We start from the raw sequence: 16,803 nt of genomic DNA, 5'->3' as shown, positions 1-16,803 counted from the left end.
CCCTAAATTTCTGCTTTCCGCCTGAGATCATTTGGATTCATCTCTTTCCTTGGCTAACTCTTCAAACTGTGCTACTGCTTGCCTGCTATTTTGCTCTTTGGGATATTTGTTCTTTTAATATTCGTTTTCTCTTGTTTCTTCATTAGTTCCTCCTCTGATGCAGTGATCATTAGAACTTTGCTATTCTAAAGTTGTTTTCGCAGCCATTATTGATAGAAAGACCAGAACCCGAGAAGAAAAGATAACATTAGGTTGATGTTTGTTTGGATCTTATGGCTGGATTTATATATTCATTGTATCACTAATTTACCTTCTCAAATCTCATCATATGTATATTATCTGCATATGATCCTATTTGCAAATTCTGGGAATGTGTTCATTAATGACAATTACCTATTTGGCTTCATTTTTTTTTTTTCAATAAAAGGGTATAAATGTATAATTTACAGGAATAAGATATACGAATATTACAAGCTACATTACAACTAGCACTTGACCTTGTTTTCCATGATATCATAAAGACAGACATCACAGCAAATTTTCCTTTTAAAATTACATTAATAAGAGGAATAGTGGAAGGGAGTTTCATTGGGAACAAGATAAATCTATTTCCCCATATCACTCTGCAAATTAATTTAAATATATTTGCCCTGATATGTCCACTAACTCCTGTGTAATATAGAAATATGTAGGTCTGATGTGTGGGCCTCCTTCAAGGCTTTTTGTTTACAACCTTGCTTTAAATATTGATTTATTTAGAATAGCTGCCTTAGGTTTTCCTGTGTTTGGTTAGTTAATATTTTCAGGTTTCATAATGATACAGTAAAGAAAATAAAATGACAGTTCCTTTTTTAGAACTTTATTTATAGGGGTTTCAAATAACAATTTGAAATTAGTTTACATATTAGTTATAGGTATAATTCTTCAAGGATACTAATATCTTTATTTTCCATAAGTTTTCTTTAGCCTTTTATTTTTTTCCAATCAAATAGTCAAATATTGGCTCAAATTTTTTTAAAAATTATTTTTTTTCCGTTGAACTTTAATAAGCATTTAGTTAGTAGTAGCAAGTGTAATGAGGGTAGGCTTTTTTTTTTTTCTTTTTGAGAAAAGATTTAAGAAGTTCTTTAATTACAGGCCAGCACTTTACCTGTAATTTTGAATCCATAGATTATGGCACAGATATCGTCTTTAGTGACAAAGACAAGTTGGATAGAGTTCGATAATATACCATATTCTTTATAAAGAAAAATCTTCTATCTTCACTGTTAATTTAACAGTTTATCAAGGTATTGGATTACTTCAAAAGGCAAATTGATTTTATCTTTAGAAATAGAAAAAAAAACAGTGCAATAAAAGAAATGATTGATGCTAGTATGTAGAGCTCAGTTCTATATACGCTATGCTTTAGAGTGAAGGGAAATACATACTACAAAAGCTTCATGATGGTGCTAGCACCTGTAAAGGTAACTGAGTGTATGGGTGAACTCAAAAGAAGGAAAGAAAAGAAGAGAACTGTACGCGTCCATGAAATAGAGTTGAGATTGAAAAATGAGTAAAAAGCTGGAAGAACTATTATGAGATTGAAGGTGGTATTATATAAAGACTTTGAGTTAGAAACTCCAGCTTTAGGGAGAATTGTTTAATACCTATTTCTGACTTTTTTTTCCCTTAACTATAAAATAGGAGTAATAGGTTTATTGTGATGCTAAAAATCATGAGTTAGCATCACTGTTATTATGGGTTTGTGGGAGGCACGGTTGAGAAGAGTGGTCCAAAATCATGCATTACTGTTATATGGGCACAATAGGAGGACTGAGGCTCTGGAGCAGTTGCCTGTCTTGTAAACATTTATATTTCACATTTTTAGATATTTCACAGTTCTTCATAAACTGTCATTAAAGTGTTTTTCTAAAGACATCTTGAGTCACTTCTAATCCACTGTCTCTTTTCATTTGAACCCAAATGCCCTTTCCCTTTTCCTTTGATTAGAGACTCACTACATCATACATATCTGAGCATTATTGAGAATTGCAGAAAAAGCTTCTTTTTATCTTGTCTCTAAATTTTATGAAAACACTGTTTTTGCCCATATAGAAAGTCCATGGGAAAATCAACAAGTGAACAAAGCAAATATGTGACAATGATTATCTTAGTATGAGTTAGCTTGTACTGTTTCTATGGAAGTTAGAAGAAAATAATATGTAAAGAAATTGGAGGGTGTAACGTAATAAATTTGTGAAGGTTATGTTAATGGAAAGTCATATTTTTAGGAAGTAGGATTTTTATTTTTATTGAATTCTTGCGAATTTCCTTTCTAGTTTAAATTTTAACTAGCTCATATTGTTAAACCGTGGAAGTAGTGCAAAAGTTATAGTTCTTGAATTTTTCCATCTTATTAATTTACAAAACACAGGTTATATGTGTACTATTTTTTATTACTGATAATCAAGGACTTCTTTTAAATAGAGTATCAGTTGGGAAATTAGATATATGCCAGTTTGCATCACAAAAAGATGGAATATATCACTAAGAGGGCCGTAGTAGAAAATATTGATTGATAACTTTTTTCCATACTAGTTGTTGCAAAAGGGTTATCTGACTCCATAGTCTCGATGCAACTTTTAAATACATGTTCTCTGTTCAAATCATTATAAAGAAAAAGTTATTATAATTTACTTAGAGATTTAAAACTGCCTGTAAAAAGGTGATATTTCTGTTTTATGGGATTATGCTCCTTCTAAAATTTACTTACTAATTTTGGAATACTTTTATTCATTTTTCTATTTCTCTTGAAATAGGAGCTGAAATTTTGGGAAAAGACTGGAAATTTAATGACAAGAAAGATGAAATTTTCTCACTTTTCCTCTTCTTCAACTCTCCACCGAGGTTCACTATATCTTACCCTATATATTGTTGTTTGAATTTTCACTCTTTCATTCATTTTTATTTATTTTTCATTAGAAATGTCAAAAATCAGCCAGAGTATTACTCATTGCATATCATCTTTGATACTCCTTTTTGAAACTAGTTGATTGGCTTTTACAAAAAGGACTTCTTTGAGAACTCATTTTAGGGTGAAGTATAACTAAAAACTACATTAGGTTAAATCATTTAAAAGTCAGCAGCAATCATTAGAGCATTTGTTTTTTGTTATAGGCTGGCACAGATAACACAGATTTGCCTCTGCTATTGAATTAATCATAAAGACAGGTAAAAACAATGTATTAACTATATTTTCAATCGATATAATTTACCTTTAGATGTACAATTTGCAAAATTATGAAGGCAGATGTAAAACATGGTCAAACAGTTTGTTAGAATTATCCTTTAAAAAAGAAATGATTAAATGATTATAGGAGGTGCTTTTGATGGCTTATATAGCTTCAGCTCAATTCTGAGTAACCACTATTTGGACAGTAAATGTACAGAATGACATTTTTCCACATCAAGTTCCTGCATCTTTTTACTCCTCCACTTGAGGGCTTTCTTCTATAGTTCGGAAGTTTTAATAGAAATGACTCAAGAAAGCAAAATTGTGAAATAGTATTCCAGAATTAAATTACTCATCAGTTAGATGGCAATAAACAAACAAACAAACAAAACAAAAAAATGAAAAAAAAACATTTTTGTAGTAAGTGTAGTGAGTGGTAATAATCATTGGATGTAATAGTACCCTTCTTGCCGTGAACCCCATGAGTAGTAAATTGGGATGATGTTTGGATGGAAGCATAAGAGTGGCCTAGTAATCAAAAGATGTAGGGGCAATGGTGAATGTAAGGACTGTGCCCTTAGCTGTTTTTTGTTAATTGCCCCAAAAGTTTTGAAGGAGGATAACAATAAGACCAGAGTAGCAGAGACTTTACTTAGAGCATGCTCTAAAAGACAGAAGACATCCATAGCAACATTTAAAGATAACCTCATCGCCTCAAGCAAGAGAGATTATGCTAAAAATTAGGTCCAGAATTTGATTGTAAAAATAGTGGAGCTAGAAGGTAGGTGTAAAGGATAATCTTGAATGCCTCTTTTTCTAAAGTGGAGGCCCTGGTAGGGAGATAAATAAAACCCTAAAGCATTTGATCAGACAGGAAATTTTTAGTACAAATGAACATTCTGGGGTGCCAGGAGTAGCCTGTGGAGAACATTCACTCTCACTGATGCTTTGAAAAAGCTTCCCCCCTCCCCAGAAAAACAGTGATTAATTGCCAATTACAAGCTATATGTGAAAACTTGAAGTCCTCCTTGGTAGCATACAAAGAAGCTAAGGCTAATGTCTCTTGCAGTAGGAGAGAATAGCAAGCTGAAAATCAGATCGAGGTCTTAATTATTAGAAAAAAATATATATATCCAAAAGAGGTTAAACTCTCAACAAAGGCAGGATCTGCTTGCTAAGGTCAGAATCCTGGTTATGAAAGAATGAGACCAAGATACATAGAATAGATGCCCCCAAATCAAAATTTTTCAGATTCCTTTGCGCTCTCTGAGCCTGCAGAGAGGGTGCACACTTTCCTATTACGAGGTAGAATTCTCCCATTGCCTTACGGTGGTACAAATGCTTCTCCCTGCAAGGCATGTTTGGCACTACAGATTAGTTCCCACCTTTCTTTCTGCCACTAGGTCTTAAACTAGGGTTAATTTATGACTTAAGCCATCCAGGGGTATTCTGGGTCTAATAAGGAAAAGTAGTAACTGTATCCTATAAGAATTGCAAAACAAAACCATCATAAACTATCAAGAACCAGTATGGTAGAAGTGAGATTGTATTCTGAGTTTATTGGTGATCACTCTCATGGAACATGAGACTAAATATCCTAGTGAGGACCTATGGAAAAACTTATGGCTTATACCGAGTAAAGTAAAAGGGCAGAATTTCAGTGACACTTGGTGGGTGAAAGTATTAAAAGGTTTGGAAAGTGGGCAAGCTGGAATGGATATACTGTGCAAGGCTGGAAAACCTGTTAGATGATGATGTTCATGGAGAGGCTAGGAGGATGGACACAGTCTAATAAATAACAATGCTTATAATGTAATCCTAAAAAAGTAGAGGCCACATAGGCTCACTTAATTATCATAAAAAATGGTAATGTAGAAGCAGTAACTAGAGTGTTTTGCCTGCAGAGTATTATGAAGATGGTTAACAGAGTGTTATGAAGATGCCATCCCTAGAGAGAAAATAAATGAGTAGCCAATAAGGGAAATAGTCATTTCATACCAGCTTCAGAATGTAAGGATGGACATCTTGGCGGCTGAGAGCTCGCTTTCCAATAAAAAGTCACCATCTATTGTCAAGTGTCCAAACCTGAGCAAGTTTTTCAAACTAGACTTCTTTGAAGTAACTGTGATGGCAGAGAAGTAGGCTATGTATGGGCCCAACAGCATAGGCTCCCTTTCACCAGGGCTCATTTAGTTCCTGCCGTCACCAAATGGCATTGTTCTCCAGGAATTCCTGTCATTCACATGGTGGCATGTTGATTTATGGGATAGCATCTATTCTGGAAAGTCCGTATATTCTAACAGAGAAGAGTACATTCTGAGTAAGGCCTTGCTTTTCATCCTCACAGGGCTCCAATCAGCACCATTATCCAGATAGGGTGGTTGATCTACCATTATGGGATATCTTATATCAAAACGGGCCAGAGGAATCTCTATCCCTCAATGGAAGAATGGAAGTGAACCCAGGACCATGGTATCCCCTTTCTAAACTGTATACTATACAACTCACAAGTTGCTCAGATGATAGAGTCTTGGAATAACCAACCAAAGATGCAGTTAAAACACTACATTACAGGCAATTCTCAGCAAGTATAACATCTGGTATGCAGTATATAAATTGCAGTGGATGCATTAATACTATGTTTTATACTTTAATACTAATAGAATGAATAGGGGCATGGGTCAGGGGTTGTCCTACAGCATTACTACAAATTACCCAGTGGGAAACATTTTTCTTTTCTCTGAAACTCTGTACTCTGCATGGTTATAAGTACTAATCCCCAAAGGAGACAATTTTTTTTCCAGGGAACACATCAAAAGTCCTATTGAACCCTAAGTTATGGCTGCTCCATGGTTACTTTGGACCTTTTTTTGTGTACATGAGCTTGCAGGAAAGATGAAGAATCACCATTTTGCATTTTTTGGACCTCTCTGGTACAAATTATTATGGGTTGGTTTCCCTAGAAAAGAATGAAGTGGTATTTTGAGTGTAAGATGTTTATTAAGGACTAAAACCCATGAAAAACAAATTAAGAAGAGCAGAGTTGAGTATAGGGAGAAGTTGGACTGTAATACGTACCTTACCAAGTTATAGACAACTAGTGAGGAGCTTTGGAAGATGTATTGCTTGTCAGGGTGGTCCTGCATCAGGTAGAAATGGCTGGAGCTTCATACCCCTATCTCATTAAGTCATCGACCAAATATGGATTACCCAAGGCAGATGCTGTATGTTACTATATTTCCTAAGTGGGCAAAAATTCATTTCTTGAAGGGAAATGTGAGTGGAACATCTTCATGTCCACTCCAAATGTGACCCATCATAACATTGACTTAGACCCAGGGGCTGATTTTATAATAAAGAAGTACAATATCAATGTGGTCATATAATATCACCTGGACTCTGCTGCTGGAGAGAACATTTGGATGATCTGTTAAAGCTCAGCCAAGGAACTAAAATAGGGATGGCAGTTTTGTGTAGGAGTCTGAAGGTATATTTGATATAGAATACCATGTATATTGAACCAATGGCTTTTGAATAGTTCTGTGTCCCCAATAGTTAAAAAAAAAAAAAAAAATCCTGATTTGTTTTCTAAGAGAGCAGACAGAAGAGAAAGAAAGAAGTTATTGTACTCTTGGATATAATCAACACTGATAGTCATGAAGATCTAGGGACCTAGGGTTGCTAATAAATATTACAGAAAGGATAGAGAATGTCTGGCAGCTGGAAATCATTGTGGTGCCCCTTGGTATTTTAACAATCAGTAAAAACAGTAAATGTGCAACTTCAACAATCTAAGATAATTAGGGACTCATACTTCTCAGTGATTAAATCTAAGTCATTCCACTGGGTAAACAACCTAGATCAGTAGAAGTACTGACAAAGGGAAAAAGAAATTTAGAATCAGGAAGGAAAAGAGTTGATGACTATCACTTACTACTGCCTTGGAACGTCTTGGAGCCACAGAACTCCAGCTTGTTTAATAACAAGCATTGGCTGACCAATAGCTTGAAATATCATTAGCCAAATATATACAAGGCACAAATAGATTTGGTACTTCAAGGGATGCATTGTTGCAAGCCCTAGTAATTCCTTGTTCTATATCCTATCAGTTTACCTCTGAATTCACTTGAAACTGCAGTGGATAATTTCCCTATATGCTGTATTACATGTCAAGCACCAAATATCTGTATCTGTTTCTTTGCTTAGCACCTTTGCCAGTGCTACAGGAGCTTGCTCAGCCCATGAGAATTGCAGCTCAGAAGTGCCTGATATTTAAACTGGGGAAATCCTCAGACACCTCAAACACTACTAGGGTTCAGTATTCTCTGTCCATCTGTAGGGTAATTGTGAGACAATTCTATACCCAGTCATCCGCAGTGGTAACCCACTATTTATCAAATCTCCTACTGGCTTTTCAGTCTTTCCTCTCTTTTTCTACCTCCTCATTTGTGCCTCTTTCTTATCACTTAAATAAAAAACTTGTGCCCAATGCCATGTCTTGGTGTCTGCATTGTCAAACTGAGACAATGATAATTTCCATAATTACATTTACCATAAAGTTTTTGAAGACAAACCATGTTTCCAAAGAAAAATTGCACTTGAGAAGCTAAAACTAAATTGACAGCTGTGTTAATACTGGCTCCAAGAAACTAAGGCCAGTGAAGTTAAGCACACATAGATATTATCATGTTTTATCCACAACTGTTTATTTGAGTAAGCTTACTGAAAAGCTATTTAATCAAAGAGTTTTGCATATGTATTATGCATTTTGGCTTCCAAAGAAACTGTTTTTATCTTTGCACAAAGACATGTTCTTTGAGAACTTCATAGCAGTTCAGATGAGAGGTAGAGTAAAAATCTGATTTACATACCTTTAAAGAAATCATTTAATAACCTGCTTGAAATATTACTCTATATTACACTAATTTTCCAAACTGAAGCTATTGGTACTCTCCATGTAAATTTGGTCTCTCCTGGCGCACCTGAACCAGCCCTCTTCATAGTTAGAGTTGTCTCAGGTGTGGTGGGCTACTTGCAACCCTGGGGCATTTGGGCACTGTTCTGACTTTGTACAAATCTCCATTAAATTTGCTGTTGTGCTTTTCCTGCCCATAACCCTGTTCAGTCTCTTTTGTTAGTAGACCTTTCACCTACCTCCCCCTCATCCTCCCAAGGCGCTGGGAAAATATGACCAATTCTGGCCCAATCAAGTGATATGTAATTAAACTCTAGCATTGTTTTATATTATGTAAAGGTGGATAACAGAGTTGAGAGTCAAAGGGTCTATTTGGCCATCTCATTCTTATACTGAAGGGATGTTATCTAAAGCCTTGCTATAGAGTGTATTCATTATCTTCATCTTTGGGACTTTACCCAAAGTCCTATAATAATAAGAACAGTCTCATTCCATGTCCTGTTAGAGGAGAAGAATTATGGCATAGATTTCAGCTGACCGTGTCTTTGTGATTATAGTCATTTGTAACCTTACATTTGCCTTTCCAGCGTACATAGTTTAATGTGTTAGTGTCTTTATTTATTTTTATTTCTTTGTTTCCTCTCTCCCTCTCTTCTTCTTTCGTTGACATTAAATTTCTGTCAAGGAAACACATATAACATTCTAACTTTTCTACTTGCTGCCTGGTTATTATTTATTAAGTCCTATTGCATACTCCACTCCAGGTAACAAGCTTCTGTATTGTTACCTATCATACCCTTACATGATTTTTTATGCTAAGATAAAATAGTAATTGATATTGTTTTTAGAGTGTCTAACATATTAAAATGAGATAAATGTTAAAATTTCATAACCATAAAATAAACATAGAGTTTTTTTAATGCATGTTTTTCAAAAAAGAACATGGATTTATGCTAACTTAAAATCTATTAGATATAAAAATGAGCCCTCTCCTTAGGTACTTCATTATTATAATGTCCCCCACCATGAAAAATACAACATGAAATTATTTCTCTCTTTTTCCAGGAATATATTTTAATATTGATTATATATTTATTAAAAGATAATAAAGATATTCTTGAAATTTGTTTTCTTGAACATATGTTGAGAAATGTCAACTTAATTTACAGAGATTCCCATAAATATAGTTTATGTTATCCATTAGTCCCATTTGTGACTCTTAGACTTTGCCAAAATACTCCCTTGGATCTTAGAATACATTCTTCTCTGCCACAGTATGGACCGTTAAACTGGTGCCTGTTGGGAATAAAGGATGACTTTGGGTTAGAGCCCAGATGGCTATCGTGATGACATCATTGAGGACACTTGGTAGAATACATTCTAGGTAGAATGCTAAATCTACTACCCTTGAAAAAGAACCAACCTGAATTTAATTCTTGAATATCTAGTGTCATTCTTTTTTTCCCAATAGTTCACTTGTATAGCAGTTTTCACAAGGAACAACATAATGTCAACATTTAAACTGAAATTAAGTATTTTTATCTAAATGAATGAATCTCAGAAACTATGAGTTTATTTGCCTACCTCTGTTTTGAATTTTACAATCGTAGATAGATAGCACTTCTCTTCATGAATAACTTCATGAAATATTATAGTAATTTATTTACAACTGAGCAAGTCAGAAAAATTTTCTCTTATGTTTAATTAAAACCATTTCTATCACAATTACCAAATTTTTCTTCCTCTCAAATTTCTATTTACCTGGGGAGTTTTATCTTAATTCTCTCTAGAACTTTTCCAGAATCGCCAGACAGCAAAACTATATGAGAGTGAGTAACTAAAGAATATTGTAAGAATTCTCTTAGATGTTCATACAGTGCTATGTTATAGTGTTCTTTTTACCTTATTGAAAATATATTGGAAATGATTACATTTTACAACATACTGGGTAAATGGAAAAGACTGGTCACTATTCAATGGATGTAACCCTTTGGAGGGTTTGGGCTAGTCCAGCTCCTCCCTGAATATACAAAGCCTAAAGAGATGGCTATCCCAGCACGCCTGTAAGCCATTAGCACCACATTTGCTCTGCTCTACTACTTTGTGTGACTTGCAAATAAATCAACATTACATATTCTGACTCATGTTTAGTTTATAATCCGGGATGATATTAAATTTTTCATTTTTCACTTTTAATGGACATAGCCTATTTCTTTAAACAATATTTACAATATCCATTTTTTGTCTACTATGAGATATGTTAGAATGAGTGAGTTCCGTCTTCCCCTCTTCTATTCTTTCCTCTACCACCTGATATTAGATAGCATTATATTTTTATAATGATTTCTTTAAAATTGTTAAATATGTTAATACATCTTTAATGTTTTTAGCTGTAACTGATTGACTACTGATTATGACATTTGTATACAGAATATTAATAACAGTTTATCAACAGACTTGTTTTACCTTAAATAATTTCTTTCCCAGTTATTAGATGCATTCTTACATTGTTGGAACATATAATATTTGGATACTGTGTTGTAATTCTATATTTACATTTATTTTAGACTTGGTCCTTACTTAATTAAATACAGTGATCCTTGTTAATCCTTTGCAATGGTTTTCAAGTCAATCCTTGATTGTTTGAAATTTATTCCCTAATAGATTTCTTGAGGAAGACTCATCAAAATGAATTATCACATTCTCAAAACTTTCTACAGCCTTTACACTTGAAAGACAGACAGTTGAAAATAAAATACTTAAGTCACACTTACTTCTCTTGAGTATTTTTTTGGAATGAATATAACTGTGTGGGAATCTGAGGTCATCCTACAATTTCCACTTATTAGCTAATCAAATTTTCTGTCAGATTACTCAAACAATGCTTTATCTTTAGATTCTACTAACTTTTTTAATGAACATGTTTTAGATAGACCATTCTGAATCAATTTTATCTAGTACATGGTACACCTCTTGATATATATATATATATATATATTCAAGTCTTTCATTTTTATTTCTGGAAAGTTAAATTTTCTTTCTGGAGAACATATACACCTTGTTTAGATTTTCTTCTGGAGGGAGCTTTAAATTTGTATATGATGGGTCTCCTTTGCCTCTTTTCTATAAGTATACAGTTTTCTCTTTAATCTTTTACTGTTTAGTTCTATTTTTTTTGGTTACTTTTAAAATTATATTTGCACAATACCTGTCTCTTTTATGTGATGTCCAATATTATTTTCAATTCTGTGGGATATTTGTCTTTTCATTTCTAACTTTTGTTAGTCTCGGGTCATCTCTCTGCTCAAAGCCTGCTTTATCTTGACTTATAAGATCTTATACAGTCTTGTTTTCTTTACCGCTCTGACTTAATTTTCTACTCCTACCCTCTGATTTTCTCAGTTCTAGGACACTGCTGCTTGCTGTTCTTTAGAGAGATCTATTCCCTCAAACTCCTTAATCGTTCTGTAATCCTTTGATTTAGTTTGCTCTGTACTTCTTCCATGGACAATTTAGAATTTGGTTTTTTAAGACTAAGTCATTTAATATTAATATATCTGTCTTCCAGAATTCACATTTTATTTCTTTAGTCACCTTTCTTATTCTTTGTCCTTTTCAGTTTATTCTTTTTATTCTTTAAATCTCTCTCATGTAATTTCAGGAGGGAGTAGAGAAAAACACCTTTCAATTAATTCATTTAAAATGGTTAAGTTAAAAAGTTTTGCATATTTAATTAACAACTTTTAATATACCTTATGCATAATACTTATTTAAGACATTTGGACAACAGTATTTGGGCCATTTCATCTCCCATATTCTTATTCAGAAGTAATGAAATTTATCACAGTAAGATAGAAAAAACAGTGTAATTTTAGGCCAGAATATGAGCTATGACTGCCATTAACTCTGTCCTTAGGCAGTTCTTTACCTCTCTGGATCTCAGTTTCCTACTCCTTAATTGATAGGTTTAGATAACTGGTCTCTAGGATCATTCTAGAATAAATATTTTACTTTTTATTAATATAAATAGAATGCCATTGGTTTGTGCGATTTAGTGCAGATTCCATTAAATAGCTCCCAAAATATGTAGATTCATGAAAATGTGCTATCACTTTATCGAGATTATTTATGACTGTTTTTTATTAATGTATTGTGACCAATGTCTGACAATTTTCTTCTCTATAGCAATACTGAAGAGAATTTAATCAGACTCAATTAGCAAAATTTGTTGTGCTGCTCACAGGCCCTATTGAAATTATGATTGAAGTCAGATGATTATGAAAATCATTATAGCTGGACAATTAGTTAGAGATCATTGATTCAACCTTCTCCTTTTACAAGTGAGGAAACATAAGCCTATATTGAGATATTGATTGCTCAAGATCACAGTGAAATTTAATTAAATGGTGCTGCCAAGACTTGAACTGTATCGTTCCAAATCATGACACATTTAAAACTCTGTCATTATTAGTGTTGCAGTCATTTTCTTTACTTTGTTTTATTGTGTTTTTGTTCTGTTATCTTTTTTTGTTTTATTGCACCACACACTGCATGTAAATAGGGATCAACCATGTCTACCTGACACATCTCTTAAATTAATAATAAGTTTTAATTTTCACCAGTAGCTACAAAGCTTTCTCAGACTTTAGACACTTTTTACTTTTCAGTTATTAAATACTGATTCATACAATAATTCTTAGTTTAACTTCTTATCTTGTTAAGAGACACTACCAAAATTTAATTAAAAGGAGCACACAAAAATTACAAAATGTTATCATCAGAAATTTTAGATGGTAGAAAGCTCAAGAAAATGAGAATCCTTGCTAAACATTCAAGACTCTCTTCTTTTAGATTTGTTTAATAATTAGAACTGCAGTAAAGAAATAAAATATGTTGGCATTTGTTCTTTTTAAGAATTTTATCATTTGCCAATTAAATGGAATATAAAGTGATTTCTTCACTTTGTGATTTTTATTTCAAAGCAAAAAGAATCTTCTTCAAGAGTAGGTATTTTTAATGATATGATAAAAACTAGTGGCCAAGTGTGGGGAGAGAGGGATTCAGTTTTACTTAAAACGAATGTGCTTTATGACATAATTTACCAGAGCATAGCTCTTCTCTGTAGGTAATAATACTCTCTTAGGAGATTTCTTTCTTGCATAATTTTAAATATGTAATGAATTCCATAAATTTCTTCAGAAATGCACTAAAAAATGTTAGGTTAGGAATTACTATGCTTCAATAAACCTACTCATTTTCATTAAATGTCTGTGAATTTCCTAATTAGATTCTACATGTTGGATAAGAGACTTGGAATTTAGAAAGTTATATATCAAAATTATTAACTTTATAAATTATAAATTTTCATTTTGGTTATGACAGTATTTCTTATGATGATGCATCCTATCCTTCAAAGTTAAGGTAAAAAAACATATCCCAAAGTCTGTAAAAGAAATAAAAATGGGAATTCTAGCCATCCAACTTTTTTAAAGAAGGTTTGAAAACTAAGTGTTCATCTAAATAACTCAAACCATAAATAAAACTTTTTATTAAAAGGCAAAGATAAAACCTGAATAATTAAAAAATGGTTCTACATTTTGAAAATTTAATCCTAGTGGATTACAGGATTCACAAGCTTATTACTGACACCAAAGTTATAGAATATTCTTGAGTATTTGATTCTGTGATATGATTTAAGGGATATGATTTAAGTTCTATCTATTTTCATTTGTATTCACTTTGTTTTTATAGTTTTGCTACATTCAACTTTGCAATAGTCTTCACTGTTGCAAAGCAGCAACCTTTCTCTCTGTTCTTAAAAATAAGTGATTTTTCCACTAATATCTCAGTCTAGCCAAATGGCCTAATAAAAATGAAAAGGGTCATAGGAAGGCAAAAAATATATATATATGATATCTACTACAACTTATTCATGTTCAGTATAATTTCATATATGTTGTTCAATGGCTTTTCTTTTTCTAACTTTTAGGATTTTTTAGATCTGTTTTAAATGAAATTATAGTCCAAATACTAAAATGAAGACGCTCCCGGAGAGGAGAGAAAGCAGGATTGTTAGCTAAAGAAAATCACTATATATTGCTTTTTATGAGTCAACAGGAAGCTTTTCCTTCCATATATTAACAATTTTTGTCAATGAAGGCAGTATCTTTATTAGGGTAATGCAGGTGCGTGGCTACAGTGCTGGAGAAAGCCAGAATGCGACAAGGTTTTCACTACCTCATACTAGCTTCCCATTTCTTCCTCCATTAAAAGATTTTAAAAAGACAGAAAAATTATATACCTAAAATCATCACGGGTAGCCTTGAAAGGAAGAGAGTTTATAAGCAGTATATGATCTGACTGGTATGTGGAAATGTGCTTTTTTAATATTAAACTTCATTGGATTTCATGCTTCATGTAGACCCCATGGATAAAAACCAATTTTTACCCTTCATGCCCAGCATAAGGCTAGATACCTAGTTGGTCCACAGGATTTAATTTTATTTGTTTGGTATAATTTTCATATATTATTTAGTACCATTTAGTTGTTACAATGCAGATAGAACTGAGTCACCACCTTATCACTTCATCTTTTTCATACAGTTAATCTTCACATTTCAAGGTCAGAAGCCTGTAAGATTCCAGGAAAGACTGTCAGTGGAATAATAGAACTACTATTTTAAGAGATCGATAATGTAAGAATGGGTGATATATTTTCCTTCCTGCTTTTCATATGCATAAGCCTTTTCTTCATAGATTTTGTTTTACTTTTTCCAATTAAGAGAAACAAATGTTATTTTATGTCATTCACAAAGTTCCTCAGGCCTATCAAGAACTGTTTAATTAAGATAACTTTGCTGAGGGGTCAATAAGTATTATCTGTGCTTTATTCAACAAGAATTTCCAGGGATTATGCCAAGACTTTTCCATGTTCAGAAGTCCTTCAAGGTATTTCTGATACACACAAAGTAGAACTAGTAAACTAGATCAAAGGACAAGCTGAATAGGGAGCTAAGTGTTTGGGTGTGACAAGATATGAAAAAGAAATCACCTCTGTATATTTAATTCTTGATATTATCCTTGCTTTTATAAAATCTCAGATGAAGGAAAGAATATATAAATGAGATTGTTGTCAACAGTCACTGATCATTTGAAGAAAATGTAGGATTAGATATGTATGAATATCCTGAAGCTAAGTAAAATAATAATCCTGTAGTATGTATACTGTAGTATATATATTGCTAGTATGTATATGAATAGACAAATATGATCTTTTCCCCAAAGAGCAATATACAGCTGAATAAATTATATTACTTTTGAAACTCATACATCTCAAAAGATGGGATAGAATGAATGGGATAGATTTACAAAGGAGAAAACTGTGTGATATAGAAATAAAAATGTGCTTTTATTATTATTTCTCTTTATATAAAAGAAAATAATTTATATAAATTATCAAGTTTCACTGTGTGTGTCTGCGTCCTTCGGTATATCAAGTTGAACATGTAAAAACGTTAAGCCAGGCTAAATGCTGCTATGGACCAGATATTTTTACTATCATCATAGCTATGGAGCTGGGCTTAAGGAATAACTTCTCTCTTAAAATCTGTCTCTAAGTATGATAATTTTCCTGAAATGTCATTATTATGTATGTGGAAGTTAATAAAAATGTTAAGGGTACTCACAGAAGCAATAACTCAAATGCTTTTCACTTTTGCAAGATTGTTCAGTGATTGGTTCCACTATTAAACTTGTCTTTCATTTACTTTTTGTTCATAGTGAATATGCTGAGTTGCTTTTGCTTTGAAGCATTTTTCTTTCTTCTAAAATATATTGGTATCCCTCACGTAATACTGGTGTATCTTTGCATTTACTACTGGAAAAGTAAACTGGAAGATATATTTAAATGTAACCATTTTTATACATTCAGAAAAACAAACCCAATAGCAGTTTAAATTCACTTAATAATCGTAAATAAATATGTTAAGAATCACAGTTTCCCTCATAGGGTACTAAGTGCAGGAAAGTGCTCTATGTCGTTATTCTCCTTTCTTCTTCTTCCTCTTTTATTTTTTTTCTCTCCCTTCTTTACTATCTTTATCTATTGCACTACATCAGCCCAAGAGGACAACTGATCATCTGCAATGGCTGTTTCTTATTACCTGGTAGATAGACCATCATAGAGAAAAACAAAAGAGGAAGATAAATGTATTAAACAAGTTTGCCGGCAACTGAAGCTTCTTGGTAAACTGAACTTTTATTTCTAAAACAGGAATAGTCCAGGGAAAACTGAGTCTTTTACTCACCCTACTTTAAACTTTTTTTTTTTTCTGCAGGGGAGGGGGGGACTCTTAAAAAATATTTTGCTGAAAAACAGGAAGCTTTCTGTTTTACTGAATATTTAAGTGAAAATGTTTACTTCTAAACGTTGTGTAGCATAAAGCAACCAGAATATTGAAGAAAGAGGAATGTCTACATGGGATAGATTCATCGAATTCATCAGAAATCAATGCTGTGCTTAAATGGACAATTCTCTTCATAGAAATACTGCAAAGAATTATAGGCAGAAAACACTGTCTTGGTTCAATATATATTAAGAAAATTTTATGTGTATTTAAAATGATCATGCTTTGGTTAAAAGTGCACCTAGAAAAGAAATTGCAAAGAATAAATG

The sequence above is a fragment of the Rousettus aegyptiacus genome, unplaced genomic scaffold (assembly GCF_014176215.1).
Source record: "Rousettus aegyptiacus isolate mRouAeg1 unplaced genomic scaffold, mRouAeg1.p scaffold_m13_p_8, whole genome shotgun sequence".
In the NCBI taxonomy this organism is placed as follows: Eukaryota; Metazoa; Chordata; class Mammalia; order Chiroptera; family Pteropodidae; genus Rousettus; species Rousettus aegyptiacus.
The sequence above is the reverse complement of the archived record's forward strand: the minus strand, read 5'-3'. Positions refer to the sequence as shown.